Source organism: Podarcis bocagei, assembly GCF_964188305.1.
Source record: "Podarcis bocagei genome assembly, chromosome: 10".
Taxonomy (NCBI): Eukaryota; Metazoa; Chordata; class Lepidosauria; order Squamata; family Lacertidae; genus Podarcis; species Podarcis bocagei.
The window spans coordinates 31590409-31608054 of record NC_138135.1 but is presented as its reverse complement, the minus strand read 5'-3'; the positions used below and the strand labels follow the sequence as shown (position 1 = coordinate 31608054).

At 45.6% G+C, this 17646-nt stretch overlaps 1 protein-coding gene across 4 annotated transcripts in view; it reads left to right on the top strand.

Annotated features, from left to right (window-relative positions):
- Positions 1-17646, top strand: part of ELFN2 (extracellular leucine rich repeat and fibronectin type III domain containing 2) — a 143049-nt gene that overhangs the window by 37451 nt on the left and 87952 nt on the right. For 3 of the 4 annotated variants that reach the window (XM_081211102.1, XM_081211103.1, XM_081211104.1), the window contains one exon: positions 11222-11401. The gene's annotated coding sequence lies outside the window, so the exon portion shown is untranslated. Of the gene's footprint in view, positions 1-3644; positions 3672-11221; positions 11402-17646 lie in introns of those variants that run through there. The other variant, XM_081211105.1, reaches the window with a different exon arrangement.

Here is a 17646-nt window from a genome sequence, read left to right as displayed (position 1 = left end):
CTCTGCTGCTCTCCTTTTCATTTCCCCCTTCCAGCCTGAATTATTTAACAAGTGTAATGCAAAAAAGATGTTACTGGCGAATGTGAGGAAGGGGAGCTATGTGGGTGAAGCCAGGTCTCGGACTGAGAAGAGGCTATTCGTTTGCAGACCTAATTTTCATCTAAAACTACACCATGAAATGCCTCTTGAAGTTAATGTGGTGCACTGGGGAGAGTCGAGAGAGCTTAATTAAAGGGAAAGGGAGTCAATTTTGAAGTTGCCACAGCTGGAAATTTTGATGATTTCTTTAGCTGTTTTCTCCAAGTTTATGAAATGGATATGGCAGTGTGTGTAGGAGTGGGTGAGCGATGTTGCTTTTTGAATGAAACTTACTGATAGAACAGCCTTACATGGGCATGCTATAATGTGGTGGATGTATTTTTAAGTGTAAGATGATTTGGGAAGAAGTAGATGTGCAGGCTGGTGGGAGTGTAAGAACGTGAGGGTGTTTGGGGGGCAGCTTCAGACACAAACATCACTTGATCCCCTTACATTTGATGGCTGCAGCCATAACGGTAAGCCACTGTATGTGTGAACTTGCTGCGTTAGAAAGCTTTGTGCTTGAGATGACTGTGGCATTCTGCCTGTGGTATGAGATTTGTGAATATACTACGTTGCAGTTATCCAGTGGATAACATATGAACCAAGCAACATGTGTGTGATGTGTAGGGAGCAGGAAAAGGTTGGAGGATGATTCCAGTAAGGAATGTGGGAAGTACATTTTGCTGCGAGTGGCTATGCTTGAAGGATTGGACAGTTTGGGTCTGCAACTAAATGCTGTAGTACGGAGGGCTGCTTTTCAGGGTTCCAGACATCGGCGTCCCTTTTCAGGGTGCTCCCCTCTGTTCCTGTTCCCCTTCAATGGTGGTCAACTGCCATGGACTGGTTGGAGGCAGAGGAAGGGTGGGGTTCACCGGCTAGGGGAACAACCAAGGGAAGAAAGCTCAGATCTTGGGGTGTGGTGGTGGGACAGCAATGCATGGTCAAAGGGAGAAGAGCGAGGAGACTGGGATGAGGAGGTGTCAGAAGCTGAAGTGGTAACAGGGCTTAGTGAGTTGAGAAGGTCAGTGCCAGAGAGAAGTACAGAATCAGAGGCAAAAGCTGGAGCAGGCAAGTGGGAGGAGGGAGGCCAAGAGGCAGAGGTGAGTCAGGCTGGTGAAGTCATGAGTGTCTCCCCCTTCTGCTGTTACAAGCTCCCTCACTTTCTCCCAGAACCAGAAGAGGGCTGAAATGGGCAGGGCAGTGGCAGACTGCAAGCAGGTACAGTCTCTGATTGCTTGGGGGGGAAAGCCCTGGAAAGGAGAAGACTTAGATGGCTGTGGGAGGTGGGAATTTCAGTCTCAGCATCTGATTAATGGGACAAGACCTGCTGTGCATGAGCTGCAGTGCTCAGGAGGCCTGACACTCAGCCAAGTCTGTGAAGGTTGTGTTTTTGCTAGTAAAGAGTTAACTCCAACTTTGAACGATGTGATTCAGTGCCGGTTCACTCTTTGACATCAGTGTTCTGTGTCCACTGAGCATTCTTAGTTCTCATTGGGCTGTTTTTGGAGTCCTTCCTTCACCCCAGTTTTTTTAGTACTTTAGCAAATATTGGGGTCCCCTAAGCCTGCCAATGCTTGTCTCTTGTGCATGGATGGTGCTGGTTTGGGTATGTTAGAATCCATACTTCAAATAATTAGTTGACAGTTAGTGTCTGTCCCAGGGCTGCTGGCATTGGCCAATAGCCAGCAGCCAGGCAATCTGGCCTGCCATTCGCTGAATCATTTGCATGGTCCGATGCCTGGCTGCAGCACTGCCCACTGAGGAAGGTGAGCGGACTTCACAATTAGTGTGTAGGACAGGATAGGGACGCGGGTGGCACTGTGGTCTAAACCACTGAGCCTCTTGGGCTTGCCAATCGGAAGGTCGGTGGCTCAAATCCCCATGACGGGGTGAGCTCCCATTGCTCTGTCCCAGCTCCTGCCAACCTAGCAGTTCAAAAGCATGCCAGTGCAAGTAGATAAATAGGTACCGCTGCAGCGGGAAGGTAAATGGTGTTTCCGTGTGCTCTGGCTTCCTTCACAGTGTCCCGTTGTGCCAGAAGTGGCTTAGTCATGCTGGCCACATGACCCGGAAAGCTGTCTGTGGACAAAGTGCCGGCGCCCTTGGCCTGAAAGCGAGATGAGCACCGCAACCCCATGGTCGCCTTTGACTGGACTTAACCATCCAGGTGTCCTTTCCCTTTCCCTTTATAGGACATGATGCCCTGTTTTCGTTTTTTGTTTTGACCCACCATCCAAACCCACTTTCTGCATAATATCAAGTTCTGTGCTAAAATTAAATTCTGCACAGATGTTGAGATAAATACTTACATTTGTTGTCTTTATTTTGGATAAATCTGTTCAGTTTACATTAATTACCCTGACTCTGATGTGAGAATTCAGGTACAACCTAGAGGTACAGAGTTGTATGGTGAGATAATTAAAGGTGTGGGGATGGAGGGGGAACAATTAGGGTTATTTGAGGACAAGAGCATGACTGACAGTTCTGTCTTATACATTTCTATGCAAAAGTCATAATGAGTTCAATGGGCATTACTCCCAGATAAGCATGTATAAGCAGGGATAGGTAATCTATACTACCCCCTGGATGCTGCTGGACTCCAACTCCCATCAGCCCCAGACAGCATGGCCTGTGTTCTGGGATGATGGGAGTTGTAGTTCAACAACATCTGGAAGGCCACAGGTTTCTTATCTCTGGTGCATAGGATTGAAGCCTGATATTATAGGGGAGGGAAATGTAGGCATCTAGGGTTCATATGTTCCTTCCCTTGAAGAATGGAGCTTCTAGCACAGGCACAGGCAAACTCGGCCCTCCAGATGTTTTGGGACTACAATTCCCATCATCCCTGACCACTGATCCTGTTAGCTAGGGATGATGGGAGTTGTAGTCCCCAAACATCTGGAGGGCTGAGTTTGCCTATGCCTGTGCTAGCAGTTAATAAATTGCAACTGGAAAGTTCTTCACTCTTATTGGGTATGTAATGAGATGATTTTCCTTCCCATAGGTGAGAATGGGATCCTTGTGTATGTTTTCACAGCTTTCACAATGGCCAGTGATAGTGCCTGTTGCCTGCTAGTTTCCAAATGCATGCCCAGGCCCATGATGGCTAGAAACTTGTATTTTGAAAGGGCATACACGGCACTGCAAATCAAGGCCCATGCACTATCCAGTTAAGTTCTACTCAGAGGAGACACATTGAAATTAAATGGCATTAAGTTACTCATGGCCATTAATTTCAGTAGGTCTAGTCCGAGTTCCATATGTTTTGGATGGCAAATAGTCCTTTTTTATATATGCATAGAAACAAATACCTCTTGACACACAATGGGGCAGTTGTGTTTGCTGTGGGGACACTGGTAAAGTCAGCTTATAAAGTGCAAAGCAAACAGGCGATAGATGTGGGTCTTTAGACATCTTTATGCATGTATCAGGAAGCAGCAGTCCAATAAGGGCTCCCAGGTATGGAGAGATGGGTGCTTCAGGAAATACACAAGAGTGCTTCTTTCCTCTTTCCTTAGTGCTTTCCAGGAAGAGTGGCCTGCAACTGGACACAGTGTGGCCAGTTAGACCCCTGAAAGCCTGTAAATAAGGTTAGTAGTACAAAAATAGCACCCTGTTGTGTACAAAACATCCTTGTGTTTCTAATGCACAGCCTCAGGGTATTTGAGTTTTAAGAATGGTTTGACATTACTGTTGTAGTAAGTAAATAAGCAAGAAGCGCAAACTCCTCTTCTGCCATAGGGTGCTTAGAGCAGCTTCACAGCACAAGATGTACAAAATGAGAAAAATATGTACCAAGCGCCAAAGTACACACTGGAAACACTGCCACAAATAAACTAAAAGGCAGCAATCTAAAAAATTGTACCAAAAGTAGGCCCTCTAAATCTTTGAACATTAAAAGCCTGCCAGAAGAGGAAAGTTTACAGTTTAGAGGCAAAAGGACCAGCGATGGAGCCTGACAAGGCCTCCAAATCTGATTTTTAGATGGGGGGCAGGGGGGGGAGAGATGATCCCAAAGGTATCCAGGACCCTAGGCCATTTAGTGCAGTGATTCCCAAACTTTTTTTCCGTACCACCACCCCCTTGGTTCCAAAAACTCATCCCCAGTGCCCCCCACCCCTATAAAGAGCATTATTCAGAACAGTGGTTTGCATGACCCACTAAGCAAGAAGATAACACAATAAAATTCAAAACAGTAATTGCACATTTATTCAAAATCCATTTCAAACTATTGAGTTTCATCAATTCAACAAAATTAATGAACTTGATCCAGTGATACCAGCTGATAGACATTTATACCTCAAGTGTCCCCTTGCTACCCACTAATAATAATAGTAATAATAATAGTAATAATAATAGTAATAATAATAGTAATAATAATTAATAACAATTTATTTTTTATACCCTGCCCATCTGGGTAAACTTCCCTAAACAGGGCTGCCTTCAGATAAAAATCAGATACTGGTAGTTGTTTCCTTGATATCTGATGTCTTCTAAAAGTCAGATAGTTGTTTATTTCCTTGACATCTGATGGGAGGGCATTCCACAGGGCGGGCGCCACTACCAAGAAGGCCCTCTGCCTGGTTCCTTGTAACCCCACAGTGACGAAACTGCGAGAAGGCCCTTGGTGCTAGACCTCAGTTTCTGGGCTTAATGATGGGGATGGAGATGCTCCTTCAGGTATACTGGGCTGAGAACTCTTAGCACCCCCCCCCGTTAGTTAATCCCACTGCCCTCCCAAGGGGCAGTACTGACCACTTTGGGAAGCATTGACTTAGTGTTTTAAAGGTCCAAACCAATTCTTTAAATCGAGACAAATAGGCAGCCTGTGGAGTTAATATTGAATTTATTTATTAAATTTGTATACCACCCTTCATCCGTAGATCACAACATAAAATTCCAATATAAAAAACACAAAATACATAATAAAAATAAGAACAAGAACAAACCAATACCCCCTAATAATAATAATAATAATAATAATAATAATAATAATAATAATAATGGCATTGGATGCCAATCAGCGAAAGGTCTGGTTGAAGAGCATTTTTGCCTGGTGCCTAAAGGTGTATGATGAAGGCACCAGGCAAGCCTCCCTGGGGAGAGCGTTCCCCAAATGGGGAGCCACTGCAGAAAAGGCCATTCTCATGTTGCCACCCTCCAGACGTCTCACACAGGAGGCACATGGCGAAGAGCCTCAGATGATGAATTCAGAGTCCAGTACGGTTTATTTGTGGAGAGGCGGTCCTTGAGGTATTGCAGTCCTGGGCCATTTAAGGTTTTAAAAGTCAAAATGAGCACTTTGAATTGGACCCAGAAACTAATTGGCAGTCAGTGTAGTTGGACTAGGATCAGTGCAATATGCTCAAATGGTTTTGGCCACCAAATTCTGCGCCAGCTGAAGTTTCCGAACCATCTTCAGAGGCAGCCCTAACATATAACATGTTGCAGTGATCTAACCTAGAGGCTGCCAGAGCGCGCACACACAACAGAAGTTGGACTGTCCCTGTGCAGGGTGCAGCTGGGCCACCAGCTGAAGCTGATGGAAGACTGTATTATGTACTCCATTCAATAGGCACCAGACAAAAGAGTGTTTTGATCTGTTGAAATTTCTGAACTGTTTTTAAAGGTAGCCCACGCAGAGGGTGTTTCAGTGGCTTAATCTTAGGAACTGAAGAAGGCTTAGTAGACAGCATGTGCCTTTGCCCTCATGCAAACCCCTCAAGAAATGTAAATGGATGTTGTTTGTGTGTGTGCATTTTCAGTTGCTCTGTTTTACACACACGCACATGCAAATATGACCTACTTACCCACTGCAGTGACCTGGGATCCACTGTCCATAATATGCTGTGAAGGAAGCCGTACCTAATGTTACCTCTGGCACCCATCTCATTTTGCCTGTGTCCCTCAGTCGCCCTCTGCCACCAGCCCCCCTCCCTTCCCATCCCTCCTTTGACCTGGGAACACCTGTCTCTTCTTCTCCCTTCCACCTATCTGCTTGCCATTGGAGTTTATGCCATGTTTAGGATTTGCAGTCATGTTGTTCCCCCGATGCTGCTATCAGCCAATTTCACAGCACTCTGGGCTGCTGAGACCTCCAGCTCTTCTTTGCATGCAGATTATGCATACCCATTGCCAAAGGCAAGGAGGACAAGAGGAGAGTGGGCAGGATTTGTGCCTGTGGATGATACTTCTTCTCTGGCCATGTAGATCCTGAACTACTGTGGCCACACTGGGGGGCAGGAAATGATGGGCAGGGGGGAGAACTGGCCTGTTGTCTATTCAGTTCAGCACCGTATCGAGTGGAAAATGCAAAGAGTTGTCAGAATTTTATCTCTGGGTATATAAACTATGGAAAAGTACAGCCCTTTCCAAACAATTTGAAGGCAGCCATAATTCAGCATGGGACAAAATAGCCTCTGTGGGTGTTTGTGCATTTTTTTTTGTCTGTGGTTTTTCCCTATATTTTCTGGTATGTATCTAGACATAAGGGCCTAGTTGGCTGTGGCTGACTGGCTTGCACCTGTGTTGTACTGAATTTTGTCACAGTGATGATGCCATTTAAGATGTGGGGAACCTATTTTGGCTGATGGGTCCCAACCCCTGTGGGTCAACGTTGATAGGTGAGTGGGACAACCCATTATCAAGCACTCAATGTCATTGTGTCAACAGATGATGGATAGGTCAAAGTCCTCTGTGTGCCACTTTCCAAGCACCTAACAGATAGCTTGTTGTCGGGGGCTTGAAACCACAGTGCAGAAGGCTTTGCCATGCAGAACTCATGCTGCCATTCCAGCAGAGCTGAACCCACTGCCTCCCTGGTGATGAGTGGTGAGCTCAGCCCTGCTTTCTGCAGGGACTGGCTGTGTGATTGAGATCCCCTTAGTTTCTGGGTTTTTGTGTGTGTATTTTTGCACATGCCTTTGGCTTATTTTATTTATTACATTTGCATCACTCTCTTCCTCTTGAGGAGTTCAGATCAATATTTTTAAACTCACATGCATTTAAAACTCACAGGCCTGCAGGGTAGGTTGGATGGAGAGTTACTGACTTGCCCATAGTAGTGATGTCCACTGCATCGGGCTGAGCTGATATTTGTGTCTGCGTTTCCCTAGTGTGAGCTCTCCAGTCTCACCACTGCACCTTACTTGACAGGCACATCATAATGACTGCTTCTGTAGGTGGTCTGCTTGTGTGATATGCACATCAGTTTGTACAAATATGCCTATAAAAGTGTTTCCATCTGTGGGGTTAGTATTTTAGCACGAAATGTAACCAGTGTAAATCTATCATTGCATGAAAACATGGCAAGGTTAATGTCAGGATTGTGATACATATTTCCAGTGTTTTTTCCTGGGGGGACGCAGGGGTAGGTATACCCCTAAACATTTTGTGAATCTAAGTTTGGCCTCATTGAGGGGCAGGATTTCAATATGAGTAGGAAAATGAGAGCACCCCTAAACATTTTTTGAAATAAAAAAGCACTACATGTTTCTTAGGATATTCATATGAAGTTTGTGATGGTGATGTGAGAAGATAACAAGGGAAATCTCTCTCTGTGTGTGTGTGTGTGTGTGTGTGTGTGAGAGAGAGAGAGAGAGAGGGGGGGGAACATTTAGTTTTTGCACTGTATATATAAAAAGATGTTAGCAGTATATATGTCTAGGGATGGACCCTTAATAAAAAATGTGCAATGTGTTCTAGTGTATGTTGTTTTATTATGTTATGGGGTTGCATTTTGCCAACCACTCTGTACATTTACACAGACACACACAGGTATCATTCACATGTGTCTGTTCAACACTTACCTTTTTAGTGCTCCACTACTCAGGCACTTGAATCCTGGCAGCTGAACATGGCTATCCACACAGCATGCCTCTGAAGCACATGGGGTGCTGGTGATGGTCTTTAAAGCTATGGTGTGTCCGCAGCCGGAGTGAACTGTGAACTTTTGCCAACTGAAAACCATGTGAGAGACTAAGGGGACATTGAGATGATACAAAAGTCCCATCTGTGGCAGTGGGGGCAGTGGACTTGAGATGACTGTGGTCATACCCATAGCATCCATTTAAAGCACACTGCTTCCCCCAAAGACTCCTGGGAATTGTAGTTTGTTAAGGGTGCCGGGATTTGCAGCTTTGTGAGGGGGAAACCACAGTTTCCAGAATTCTTCTGGGTGGGAGCCATGTGATTTAAATGTGCTTATAATGTAAGGTGTGGAAGTGGCTATATACATGCCATTGCTTGCTGCTTCGTCTGAACATCCATGTATGAAGTGGTCCATGCTTCAGGGGTGGGCAATCTTTCCATTGAAAGCTGATTTCCCTTAAGGGTAATCTGTTGTGGGTGCAGGGCTGCATGCTGGCAATTGATAGGGCCAGAGCCAAAAGTGGGTGGGGACTTAATAAAAAAAAAAGTTTCTCTCTGCCACCCCATTATCTCTGCCTGTCATCTTCTTCCTCCCTGCCCATTGGCTGCCAGGAAGGGAGAAATCCCTACCATCAGAGGTTCTGAACCGATTGCAGAGATCAGTTTTGAAATTAGGCCAAGGGCTGCAGGAAATTAGGCTGAGAGCTGTGCATATGTCCCTAGAGCTGCAAGGTGCTCGCCCTTGTTCTACAGCGTAGTAATATTAACTAGAAATGTCACGGGAGGCTGGCAGGGAAAGTATCCTGCAAAGGGAAGCAGGCAGAATGGAGGAGGTGAGTGAAGGTACAATTCTGCAGCATGGGTGACCTCAAAAACAAATCATTGTAGCATTCCATTTCTACCTCTTTAAATGGCTTCACCGTCTCAGAGGCTGTCCCACGGCTTAGGCACATAAGTGAAACTGCGTTCTCCATCCAAACTCCAGCTGGTTGAGATGCTCTGTGGTGAATGCATTAAAAACACTCCATGGTCACTGCAAGGCGCACATTTTGTACGAGTGAGGGTCAATTCCAAGGCAATGGGGATCCACAAGGAGGCTGCTGGCAAGGGGTTCTGTGTGACAGCACTCCTCGATGTCGGCAACAATGTTGGAAAGCCCCATTCCATGTGGTTGGACAGAACTGCTCGGAGACATGATTAAACTGAAAGCAACTCTCAGATGTTACAGCCATTGTAATGAGCCCCATCAGGTGGCAGCAGTTTTGGTCAGCCTCCGTGCGTGGGTATCTGCTCACAAAGTACATCAGAGGATGCGTTGCTGGAAGGAAGTTGCTGTTTGAACTTCATGTCTGTGTGGTGGATGTGTTTCTGAGGGGTGTGCTGTGCATGTTGCCAGGGCTAGGAATTCCCCCAGTGCCTCTTGCAAATGGCACGGGTCTAATTGCGACCACGTGGAGATCTCTGGATGCCACATTGGTGACGGATGTCTCCATCTGGCTGACCTCTCCCATTTCTTAAGCAGGTAAGCAGAAGAGCTTATTTATTGCATTTGTATCACACTTTTTTCTTCAAGAGGTACATGGCTCAGTTAATTCCTACAATAACCCTGTGAGGTATGATAAGAGGCTGTGCCTGGCCCAAGGTCACCCAGCGAGCTTCATGACAGAGTGGGGATTTGAACCCTGGTTTCCCAGGTCCTAGTCCGACACTCTAACCATTACACCACCTTGGCTTCCTAGAGTCCTTCTGTTAATGGGGCAGCTATATAAATCAAGTAGGTAAATAAATATGGGAAAAGCAAAATGTCGCTTAGAAAAGGATCTGAAATACTTTTCTTGAAGCTTGAATTTATTTCATTCTGGATTGTTTTATTTGGTGTTTTAATATGGTGTTAACTTCTTTGAGTTTTTTTTTTAAATATAAACTGGTATAGAAATGAAATCAATAATAATAACAACAAAAAACCTCACTGGGAAAAAATGGCACCTAGGCATTCTGTTGTGACCACCGTAACCTAAGTTTAAGGTGCTGCTTGGCGATTACATTATATATCTGAGATTCTAATACTGTGTGTTGCCTACTGTACGCACATACATGTGTGTTGCACAAGAGGGCCCTGCACTCACCCCTTGATCTGCTTTCCCCTGCCAGAATACAAATATTTTTTGCACATGTAATGTTTGGCATATCAAGAGTTGCGCATTCACCACAATGCAGTTTGAAGCTTAGTTTTAAGGGCTGTTTCTCTCACCCCTTTTAGGATTATGGGAGCCAATGCAGAATTTCTTTTCCCTTTGCCACTCAGTAGCATGGGGCACCTGTGTTGGTCATGTGAGAGGCATTCAAGCTACATCACCTTAACACACACACACACACACACACACACACACACACACTCACTCACTCACATGTTCCTGGGAGGGATGGGGGTGGCATGGGAAGGAGCAGGTGGATGGAGGCTATAGCTCTTGACTGTGGACCTCTGATATTACCAAGTGGCATGTGAAGGAGTTGCTGTTCCGCGTTGCTAAAGGTGACGTTAGAAAGAGTCCTAGGAGGACTTCTGTCTTGTCATCAAGAACCACCGGCCTCCTGTGGCAGGTTCAAAGTACATTGCGCATGTTCAACAAGGACAACGTAGCATGGGATTGATCCTGCAGTACTGCAAAAGGCGTCAGTTACACCGGTGACTACCCACACTCCTTGGCTATATGTGCTCCTTGAGATTTGCTTTGCCCATGGACTAGGTAACTGATGTGAAACTAAACCCCTCAGATTTTAAGTGCTTGCTTCCGCAGCCTGAGAAGTGGCTGGGGAAAAATTCACCAAAGCTGAGCAAGAGTGCCTTGAAGGGTGGGAATGCTTAATGCGGGGGGGGGGGGAGTAACTGTTCCAAGGCAAACCCCACAAAATGTGCAAGCCTTGAGCATTGGGCCCTCGGTCAGGTGTTGAGTTGTGGGATAGGACTCTGCTTCACTCTACTTGGCTTGCTGCTTCTCTCGGTCCGTCTGCCTCTTTTCACTTGTCTCTTTCCATGATCGCTGACATGCCCCGCTAGGTTGCATCCTGCACTGCCCGTGGACTAAGCAGCTGTGTGCTGCTCTCTCTCGTTCTCTCACATACATGCACTCAAACACACTCACTATTCATTTGTGGCATATCCTGTTGCCATTGGAAACCTAAGAAAGAAGTGAATATTCCCTCCAACTCTCAGGCTTTTTTTCTCTCTCTCTCCACCTCCCCCCCCCCCGCTTTCCTCCTCTCCTTGCAGAAGACGAAGAGCTTAGCAATGAATCCGTTGAAGCTCCGATCCATCAAAGAGCCAGATCGACGAGTCATGGACCGTTCCTAAATGTGATTAAATATCCTTTTCTTCCAAAGCTCAGAGGGAACACGGATTTACCTGACCCGGCTTCTTTGCAATTTGGCTTTCAAAGCACAGCATCTTGAGGTAAGAGAACCTTCTCATCCGGTCCCATTCTCCCTTCTCCTCCTCCGCGCAGAGGTGCACTGGAGGGAGGTCTTGCTCAACCTGTGCTTTGCTCGATAACAATTGCCTAGTTGAGGAACTGCTTCCCAGCCTCCCCCAGCCGCCCAGCGTGGAGCTTGCCGCTTGGAAATCAGGATGTGGGAGGGAACCCGATGCAGCGCTAGCTGCCTGTGATCCAGAGCTTTTCTTCTTCCTCCCCCCCAAAAAAACATGCCTCTTTCTTGCCTTCTCTCCATTTCTCCACTCCTCACCCCCGCAGTGCACACACACACACACACACACACACACACACACACCTCTTTCCCCTTCTTTCTTTGTAAGAGGAGCAGCATTGTTTATGTCTGACAGGCAAAGCTACGGCATGCAAGCTCAGAGCTGAGCTGCTTGCATTCTGAGGGGTGCAGCCGGCTGCAGAATGTACCTTTCACGCAGCACTTGCTTAAAGGGCCTTGACATTGCAGGAAGTGCTTGTCCCATCAAGGCATCTGCAGGTGCTATTGCCCCCCCCCTCGATCATAAGCTTGAACACGTGCTTGGGATCATCTGATGCTGGAGAGTGCTCTTCCTTCAGTTCCCATCATTCCAGCATGAACCTAAGTTGGGTTGAGCATCTGTGCGTGCAGGTCTCGCTCGTGTTCTCCCAATGCGCAGCTTAGCAGGGGAGGTGATAAAAAAGAGAAGCACTGGCCATCTTGCAGCTGCTAGGCCCAGAGGGTGCAAGTTGCTGTAGTCAGATCTAAGCATCAGGACGTGCTTTAGCTCTCAGGTTAATATGGGGTTGGGATTTGCTGGGACATGCTTGGAGACAAGGAATCCTTGGAGAATTTCTGCCATAGCAATGCTTTTTCCATAATGGAGTATTTCGCTGCCACGTTGGGAGGAGATACTGTCCACTGGCCATTTCAGTATGGAGGAAAGTCAGGAACTACCACCTTATGTGAGTCCTGGCTTAGTGGCACAACCTGGGTTTTCCATGCTGAAGGTCCATTTCAATCCCTGGCCGCCTCTAAGTAGTTGGGTTGGAGGTGTGTCTGCTTGAGATCCCAGGGAGCCAATGCCAATATGAGTAAATAATTCTGGGCTAGATGGACAAATAGTCTGGCCTGGCATAAGAGAGTGCCCAGTTTGCTTCCTATGAATTTTGGGTGTTTGCTAGTTCCTCTGAAAGTATACCTCTCCCAGAGGGAACATGGAGTTCTTGGGACGATGTGATCCATGGGCTATAGATAAAGATATCTGTGCAGAATGCTAGCACATGGTGATCCCAACAACTGATTTTTCAGGGTTTGTGCATTTTAAACCTTAAAAGGTTTTTATTAAGGGTGGTAACATGGTAAGATCTCTCACACTTTGAAAGAATTGGGCATTTCGATGCATAGTGAAGCAGTCATATGAGCACGCGAAGCTGCTTTATATTGAGTCAAACCATTGGTCTATCTAGCCCACGCTGACAAATTGAGAAATTGAAACCACTACAAAGCAAAGCCTTGCTAGCTGAGTTCCTGAGGCCCACTAAGCTCAGACCTGGCTCAGGTGCTTTCAACAAGGTGTGGGCACCCATCCAAGCTATGCATGATTTAGACCCGGGAAAATACCTGACCACAGTTTCCTTTTTGAAATGACTCTATACGTAAAAGAACATTTCCTCCACATAAGAGGAGATTCCTCTGTCCTCTCTATTCCTTGTTCACAGTGTAAATTGTTCTCTAAGCTACTGAAGACAGCTTTGCTGCAACTTGCAATCTGCCATTGTCTGAAAGTCCCAGCCCACACTCTTAAGTAGCTGGACTTCAATGAAAAATTCACCAGTGTCCTGAAGAATTGCCCATTTCGTATGTTCAGTTGTAGTAATTGCTTGCAATATTTTTTTTCTTCCTGGGCAAATCACTGTGACTAATGCTCAGAGGAGGCCTGTGGGACTTTATAATTGACAAATAAAGGCATTCTTGATAGTTGGAGGCTGCATCTGGGTTTTAGCAGTAGGGCTCTGCACAGATCCTCTCGATTCTTAACTCTCTTCGCAAGAGGACCCTTCTGATAACAGAACCTTTATCCTGCTTCCTGAGGTGCGTTCTCTCTGCGGGTGGTAAGTACCTGGAAACGCTGATCTTGGAACAGTATCATACATGCAATGCGGGTGGAGGGTGGCTGTTTTTATTATGGTGTTATAGGAAACCCCATGGTGCGAGGGATTGCAGTTTTTATTCTTCATAACTTCCCCTGTCAAGTTGTGAAAGTGATCTGTGACTTGAGCTGAATGACTAAGTCTGCGTATAGACAACCACATTTTCCTCCCCTTCCTTCAAATGTAAGCTCCTTGGGGGCAGAGACTGCCTTCTTGTTCCTCTGTAAAGTACGATGCATGTGAATGTATAATAACAATAATTTGCCAGATTGCAGCAGAACATGACACAGTCCTTGTAGGCCTTGTTCATGCTAGGCTTGCCTCAGAGCAGCAGGCCTCTTCTTGCGTGCATAGTCATCCAGTTGAATAATAACAATAATAACAATTTATTTATGTATTTATTTATTTATACCCCGCCCATCTGACTGGGTTTCCCGAGCTACTCTGGGCAGCTCCCAACAGAATATTACAAATACGATAAAAGATCAAACATAAAAAACTTCCCTTTAGATGTCTTCTAAAAGTCAGATAGTTGTTTATTTCCTTGACATATGATGGTAGGGTGTTCCACAGGGTGGGCGCCACTACCAAGAAGGCCCTCTGCCTGGTTCCCTGTAACCTCACTTCTCACAGTGAGGGAATTGCCATAAAGCCCTCGGAGCTGGACCTCAGCGTCTGGGCAGAATGATGGGGGTGGAGATGCTCCTTCAGGTATACTAAGGGCTTAAATATCTCTGGTCAACGAGCAGTTCTCTTCACACATCTGCTTCAGTCCACAGGAACCACACTTTTTAACAAGTCTACTCAGCTTGTGGTGAGGTAGCATCAATGCCCAAAGCTTCATTCCAACGGGATTGGCTTTTTGGCATGTGATTGCAAGCTCACGACCATTTTCTAAAAGCCAGCCCAGGAGTCCTGTACTATTTATTTATTTATTTAGTATACCACCTTCATCTAAAGATCACAGGGTTGTTCGCAACATATAAATACTATACGAACACAAGACAGCAGCAGCTGGCAGATAATGGAGGAGAGCCTAAGGTGTCCCATCCTGAGGTCTTAGGTTGGCCAGATACAAAAGAGGTCAGAGCTCCTGCACCTCTAAAGGTTGTGCAGAAGAAGGAATTTCAACAGATGTGGCTCATTGTGCTGAAATCCCCTCTTTAAAGCAACTGTTAAAAGTGCAGGAGCCCAAGCCCTCATTTTGTATCCAGCTACCCCTCTTAGAGGTCTTGTCATGTCACCTTCAACAAGGGCACAGGCTGTGTATGCACCTGTACAAATCAACAGGTGTGCACTCTTTCACGCCAGCACTTGTACATGCATGGAGATAGCTCATAGCTGCGTTTGGTGTAACATCTGAACAAGCCAAGGAGTGTTTGTGCTTTTCAGCAGGAGGAAGGGGGAAGGAGAAGAGGTAGGTTGCTCAGCCTGTTGCCCGGTGCTAAATTTGACACTCGCCCTCTGCCTCACTTAGCTGCCAATTACTGTGGAATGCATTTGGGTTGCCAGGGTGTAATCTGGTGATGGGTGCCATATTGAAGTCTCAAGAGGGGTGGCTTTTCCTCCACTTGGTTCCCCTCAGTCCTACAGAATGTCTCCCCACATCTAGAACCCTGCTTCATCCCTATAGCAAGTGAGGTGGATGAAATATCAGGGGGATGGGACTGAAGACCCGTGGTTGCTCAATCTGGAAATGGAGCTTCAGATCCAATGTATCTGAGGGAGTGACATGGAGTTTCCTAATCTTTCCTTGGAAGTGATGTTTGCTGGGAAGCCTCCCATCCAGGCAGCTTGGCAGGCCAGGCTGCTCAGCAACAGAACTGTCTCATCTGCCTTTGGCCCGTTTCATGTTCTGTTCTTTGTTGCCGGCAAGGTGGAAGTTCACATCTCTCTGTGCTCTTTCTCCCCGCTCTTCACCATTTCCTCCCACGCCAAGGTTAGGCAAACATCAGGCAGGAGTTGGAATCCCTGCCGTAGGTATGCAAGGCCTTAATTCGGCCTGTGAAGATGTGCACTCACCTTTTACCTGAGCCAATGTAGGGGGCACTGCCTTGCCTATAATGTTCAGCAACTGTTCTCTGCCAAAGGGACTTTTTCTTGAATGGGGAGTTGCGGCTTGGCCTGAGCTGCTGCTCTTTCATACCTCAAAAGCACATTTTGCCTCCCCGTTGCTAGTAAATGAGCCCTGAGTCACCATTCACTCTGCTGCTTCTGTTTATAACTGTGCTCCTCTTCCCCACTTCTTTCCTTCACTTTGGTGGTTAGTCATAGGCACACACACAACGCACTCACTCCCCTGAGTTGCTGCTCTCCATTTTCAATGTTTATATAATGTGGAATAGATTTCCCACCCCTTTTTATCTAGAAGACCTTACCCCCCTCTTTCTATATACAGTCATCCCTCGGGTTACATCCGCTTCAGGTTGTGTTTTTTCAGATTATGGACTGCCAAAACCCAGAAGTACTGGAACCGGTTACTTCTGGGTTTCGGTGGTCGCGCATGCACAGAAGCGCTAAATCCCGCTTTGCGCATGCGCAGAAGCGCCAAATCACAACCCGCACGAGCGCAGATGCAGGTTGTGAACCTGCATCCCACACGGATCACGTTCGCAACCCAAGTGTCCACTGTACCTTATTCCAGTAGAGATAATAAATTCTAGCATCATTTCAAAAACTGTATCTCTGGATCTCTCTTTTTTTCAAATCATGGCTTTGTTCTGTTTCATGAGACTTCCTCAGCCCTGCAGGACACTGCTCTTCTACTGTTACCATGGTTATCTTTTTAAAATAACAATTATCTTCCCATTGGGACAAGCTTGGGACAAGAGTTGGCCCAACACTCTGAATCTGTCCAATAAATATGGATAGAGATGTGGCTCAAGCCGAGTTCTTAAAACAAATTCTTTGTATTGAGTCCTAACTCATACTTTAAGAATCAGCGTTGCTATCTATTATTAATACATGGATATGATCCATTTGCCAATTTTGGAAACCCTATCAAAACTTTAAACTATAGGTTTATTTTCCTATATACCCGAATGGGAAGGGGGAAGGGAACATCTGGCATAATTTATCATATATTGCACTTAGGACTTGATATGATTGGCTGCAGAGTGGCATTCCACTAGACTTGCCAATTAAAAGTTACCTAGTAGTTTTGGATCCTTGCTTGTGAACATATATTATTTACCAGTTATTTTTACCATGGAAACTTAACTTCCTAGCCATCAAAACTACTGACCTACATATTTCGTCTCCATCCTGAGTAACATCTGTTTCTTTATACTTTTATAAATACACCACAATGAAGAGAGAATAGGAATATGAAAATACTAAATGCATAGAGCCATAGATACGGAAATCATTTATCTGATTCAGTAAAAGTCTCTGATTAGCTGTAAATCAGTACATGTAAATTGTATTATCATCCAGTGTGGGTGAATTTTTATTGTTATTTTAAAAAGATAACCATGGTAACAGTAGAAGAGCGGGTGAAAATTTATGACTTCAATGGAAGGTTTTCTAGTCAGTGATTTAAATCAAGATTTCAATTAAAGTCATGGTTGCAGGCCCTGTTACTGTTGGGACTAAGCATTTCAGACAAAGCAAAGCTTTAAAAACCTTGCAGTTTTAAAATGGCAAAATTGATTGGAAATTTACATTCTAATAGTTGGGGTGCAGTGGGGAATCTTGATCTGCCTGCATATTTTGTGCAAACCAGCAGTTCAGGTTTTGAGAGACAGCTTTTCCAGAATTTAGTAGAGGAGAGTTTTCTGGGGAATATCACTGGCATCAAGGGTATTTCTAGGGAATTGTCCATGGGGCTTGAAACCCCTTCCTCCCCTTTAAAAAAAAATACAACACCCCTCCTGTTGGTCTTGGGCATTGCAAATCACAGTGCCAGTAAGACCCCAGCAGATTTGTTTCTATTACTATTAAATCTATATCCCGCTTTCGCCCTCAAAGGAGCCCAGGGTGGCAAACACACAACTAAAATATTTGGCAACAAAGCAATTCCAATACAGTTGCAGTTGTGGGTGACAGCAGAGACAGATCCTGTTTGTGTCATTGTGGGTTT